Source organism: Crocuta crocuta, unplaced genomic scaffold (genome assembly GCF_008692635.1).
Source record: "Crocuta crocuta isolate KB4526 unplaced genomic scaffold, BGI_CrCroc_1.0 scaffold433, whole genome shotgun sequence".
NCBI classification, from domain to species: domain Eukaryota; kingdom Metazoa; phylum Chordata; class Mammalia; order Carnivora; family Hyaenidae; genus Crocuta; species Crocuta crocuta.
In genome coordinates this window covers 2,676,313-2,681,878 of record NW_027530001.1, presented here as the reverse complement: position 1 = coordinate 2,681,878, position 5,566 = coordinate 2,676,313, and positions in this window count along the sequence as shown.

The following is a 5,566-nucleotide window of genomic DNA, read 5'->3' as shown; positions in this document are numbered from 1 at the left end:
TCACTTAAACCAGAACGCTGAATATTATTTGCCCATTGTCTATATATCTTAAAAGCCTAACTGCCAGGTAAGTGGGTAAAAATACTATTTTTTAATACCTTCTGTACAACCATCACACATCTCCTAAGAGAATTCTGGCAACACAAATGATAAGGTCATACTCTTTCACGACAGCTATCTTTCGTAAGGTTTTTAAAAATGGTTTTTACATGATCAACTACATTTCAAAATATACTTGTGAAGATGCAGATCTCGAACCTGCTGTATGTAGATTACACTCCAATTTTTAAAATATTTCACAAGAAATTCTCACACCGGACACACTGCCTAAAATCTACATAATATGAGCAAAGAGGATCTCAGTGGCAATCCAAAAACTGGACTTTAAGTCAACTTCTCTTACGTACACCAGCCGTGGGACTTAGGTTTCTCAGAGCCTACATACACCCGCACCACAATGTGGCTGGGCTAGATCACGCCAAATTCCCTTCTAATTCTAAATTCCGTGCTCCCAATACAGCAGTTCCAGCACTGTGGGAGAAATCCTAAATAAAGGTCTAGGTAGAAGAGATTTTCCCTAGAAAGTACGTGCTTAGCCACATATCTTTAACGAAAAATTACAATAGCTGTACAACACTCAGGTCACACCTTGAATGATAAGCATTTTTAGGCTGCCAGCTTTTTCTAGAACAAGATGAGGCAAGCACTTCTCTGGTACTAAGCTTCTCATTACTTACTTGGAAACTGAAGGGTTGTTTGATGAATGGTAAAAACTTCGAGATCTGAAGGCAAAAGTGGTATATCCTAGACTATCATTTCTTGCTGTAGTGAGCTATGTCCTGAAGATCCCTGAATAAGGTGTGCCTCAAACTTCACGTTCTCCTGCAGCTTTCACAAGGCATAAGAAGGTCACAAATACAGAATCACTTAATTCTCGTGGCCCCTGGCAAATACCAAAGACTCCAAATCATATTTTTACATCAGCATTAACTTTTCTACCATGAGGGTTTGATTACCCCTCTAGCATGTTACAGCCTCCACCAACTTCAAAAATGCAATCATTCTCAGCATTTAAAATTTGCGATGAATTTTTTTTAAGTTTGTTTTTAAATCAGCAGTATCTTCAAGATTTTCTAATCCATTTCTTATTTTTGGGAGGTCACACCACTGATTAATGGGAAGGGGAAGGTCTCTGGCCTCTCCAATCACTTCAAATTTCTGAACGTATTTTCTACCTAAGTTTATAAAGAAAACATGAGTGACTGGGTGACTCAGTTGGTTAAGCATCTGACTTCGGCTCAGGTCATGATCTCAAGGTCTGGGAGTTCGAGCCCCACATCTGGTAAGCTTGAGCCCTACTTCTGGTGAACTTGAGCTTGAGCCCGCTTCTCTCTCTCTGTCCCTCATAGGATTCTCTCTCTCTCTCTCTCTCCCTCCCCTCCCTTGTCCTTGTTCACTTGCACCTGCTTTATATATATATTATATATAAAATATATAAAATTATATATAAACATATATAAGTTTATATATATTATATATATACACACAAACTTTACCAATTTAGAAGCTCTTTACCACACCCACACACATAAGCACCAACTCTCACTTATCAAATTCCAAACTGTTAATTATCCTCCCACCTTCTCCTCCCATCCCCCACCTCCATCAAATTCTATCTGCAAAGTCCCAAACCATACAACTAACTACTGAGTCCCTCAAAGAAAACAAGTATTACCTACGTTAATAACAGGAAATCTCCAAATGAGGGACAACACAAGGAAAGGAAGACCACGCCTAAGAATGGTAGTTTACAATACAGGCATGGTAAATTATAGGTCTTAACTAGAAACACATTACCTTAAAAAAAAGGAAAAGAAAAAAGGTGGGCATTGCGGGTGGGATGGGGGAATCAACACAGAGAGATTTGTTTTCTAAACAAACAGAAAGACTCAAAAGTATCCTACGTTCCATCTGGATTCTACACTAAGTTTTACTAGGTCACTGCAAAATATCCCTGGGAGTAGCCTGTAGGAAAAGCAATTGCAAACCCAAGTAAAAGTGAGGGACACAGATAAACGCATGCGGAAAGAGGTGCCAACTACATGTTGTATCTATTTTTTTCCTAAATCCATCCAGGTGGGAATTTCCAAAGCATATATCATGGAACAAATAATCTGCTTTGTACTAATACATCTTATGTGAAAAGAAAATTCTACTATCAACCAAGCCTGAAAACTCTAGATTGAATAGCTAGAGGTTCTATAATACTAGATTTCAAAGAACTAATAATATGAATGGAGAATTGCTCTGGGGTCAAACATTTTTGAACACACATTTGTCTCAAAAGCTAGGACTCACCAGGTAATACTCTTTGGGTAATACTGCTGTAACTACCTAATTATTTTCAACTCTCCTAATGTGAAATCTCTCTCTCTTTTTTTTTTTCTTACCTAAGAACTTAGCCCAAATTTTAGGTAAAAAGTCAAAGAAAATTGGATCCACTGGTTAACTCCATAATCAAATAAGCAATTCACAAGTCTAAAGGGTCGACTGCACAATCTTCTTCCTCCATGTAATATCAACATATAAGTCGCATTTCTACCTTAAACATGGTTTGAAATTGTCTAGTTATTATTCGAATTTCCCCTAGGAATAGTATGCCATTTGTTTGTTCTATACAAGAGATCCAAGGCTCAATTTTTCTAGTCTTTAACACAAAAAGAAATCTACAACTCTCACTTCCCTGGATGAAGTATCACTTTCCCCAAACAGTAAAATGTTTTCTCAATCTTTTGCATTTCAGGCCACCACTACACAGAGAGAAATAGTCTCTCTAGTAGACAGGAAATGTACAAATGGAGACCGTTCACCTTTAGGGCCCTTCTACCTCTGTACCTGAGCACAAAACTGTGGCCTGGCACTCAACATCCGAGCCAATTATGCATTAACAAACAGTTCAACAAAGGAAGCATTTTTTCCCCAGACGCACATTCCATGCTGCCACTTCACAGACAAAGCATTGAAGTTCACTCCTCTAAGTCTGAGCAGCTATCTTTTCCCCCTTACATACCATCAGCAATCAGAGCTACAATCATAAAAAGGCTAGACCTAAAAGATAGAGATATTAGATAATGACTACATCAAGGGGCTGCAATGTTCAAATGACTACAAAAGCCAAGGAGGTAACGTCAACGACTAAAGCGTTCAAGTTTTCCTTTTTTCCTCTTTTGGAAAACATGGCTAGAGAGAAATATCTCTAATTTACATTTAAAAATTGAAAAGTCGGGGTGTCTGGGTGGCTCAGGCAGTCCGACTGAAGCTCAAGTCATGGTCTCATGGTTCGTGAGTTAGAGCCCAGCGCCAGGTTCTCTGCTGTCAGCACAGTGCCCGCTTTGGATCCTCTGTCCCCTGTCTCTCTCTACCCCTCCCCCGCTCATGTTCTCTCGCGCCCTCTCCCAAAATAAATAAACTTAAAAAAATATTTTTAAAAATTAGAAAGTTAAAGTACATACATAATGGTAAAAAAAAAAAAAAAGACAGCTTCATTATGTGTGGGTGTAGTAGGGTGTCCTCCCTAAGGAAAAGAAAAAACAAAAGCTCAAGGCAACCTGGCTATACGCGTGTCTACGTGACAACATCCCTCACCACCTTGTGACATGAGGCCACTTAATCACACTGAATGTGTGTTACCATATATGGGAGGCAAAGCGGTAGAAAATATTAAAAAAAAAAAAAACAACAAAACTATGCCACGTGGTATTCGGGGCGCAGTTCTTCAGGTAGGAACCCAACTGAGCTGGGCCTGCATGAATAAAGCTGCTTCCTGGAAAGAAAAGCCTCGGTGTCACGACTCTCTGTGCGAGAATCCTGCTACACAGTGACCGCTACAGGCTGGAGAGTAAATGCCCTTTTAAAGAGGGAGCTGGGGTCAGGTCTTCCTACCATGCACGAATGCAGGCCCGCACTGCCAAACTTGCAGGAACGACCAGAAGTCTCATTCTATGTGAAATCCCTTAATTTTTTTAAGTGTTGCTTCCAAATTCAAAAACAAAGGACACTGTGGAAGGTCAAAATACAAAATCTGCAGGCCACATCCTTCGGCCCAGTTTTCAAATCCAATCTCATCAAATCAGATAGAGCCACCGACGCCGCCCAGAGATGTCCAATAACTTGTCCAAAGCTGAAAATATAATCTAAGAAATGAGCCTCATCAATTTATAGCACGGGCTAAATAACACACATTGTTTCATTTAATCACCAAATTTACTGAGCACCTACTGTAAGTTAGATGCTGTCACAGACACTGGAAATTCACCAATGCACAGGAGGGGAAAAAAAAAAACAAAAACAAATTTGTTCTCTTGGAGTTTACATTCTACTAAAAGGAAACAAATGATGAACATAATAAGTTATGTAGTGTGTAAGAAAGTGATCATTTGAAAAAACAGAGCAGGGTAAACGGAAGTAGAGTACCTACATAATAGGGCACCTGGGTGGCTCAGTCTGTTAATCATCTGATTTCCGCTCAGGTCAGGATCTCAGGGCTTGTGAGTTTGAGCCCAGAGTCAGGCTCTGTGCTGACAGCTCAGAGCCTGGAGCCTGCTTCAGAGTCTGTGTCTCCCTCTCTCTGCCTCTCCTCCACTGACGCTGTGTGTGTGTGTGTGTGTGTGTGTGTGTGTGTGTGTCCCTCCCTTGCTCATGTTCTCTCTCATCTCTCTCAATCTCTCTCAAAAATGAACATTAAAAAGATTTAAAGCATAATACGTATTAAACTCATGTCCTACAACGATTTTGTTGGGGCCAAAATGTTTTCTAAGCCATCGCAAAGTCTAACATGGCTAACATGTAACTAGGCAAATAATTTTTGTATGCTTCAATTCTCTATTCCTAAAATAAAGACACTGATAACTAGCCTACCTAATGCCTACTATTATAAGGCAATCTGTAGCTACTATCTGAGAAAGGTGAACAAATTATATTTTAGTGACAGACTTCTAACACTGCCTATTAAGTCTTTCTTGGTATTCAGAATACATCTTAAATGTCCCAAGAGCTTATTAGATTCTATCCTTCAGATGCAACAAATAGCCACTAAAACCATTAACATTTCCTCTCCCTTCTAACGTTGACTGATCCAAAGGCTACAGAATTGTAGCGACCTCTATGAATTTTGACTGGTGTAGGGAGAGTGTGGTAAAAACAAGAAGGCATTTACTTTTTTATACCTCCTTATTGTTTACCTTTTTAAACAGAATATGAATAAGAATAAAACCAAGGCCACAATGCAGTGAAGAAACAGAGCTAAACCTAAACTGAGGTCCACACGGCTACCACGTCCATTTCACAAAGGATACACAGACTTAACAGTGTCAAAATAAGATTTATGATCCCTGACGTTTGGGTTACGATCACTTGTAATATGATCTGGCCACGGTACCGAAGTAAGATGTCAACTTACAGAAGAAATAAAATGAAGTTGCTCCTATTTTCCTATTTTCATTCTCCTGGTTATCCAGCACGGACCATTTTCTCTTATGATTTTGTTAGCACACAAAATCATAAGAGA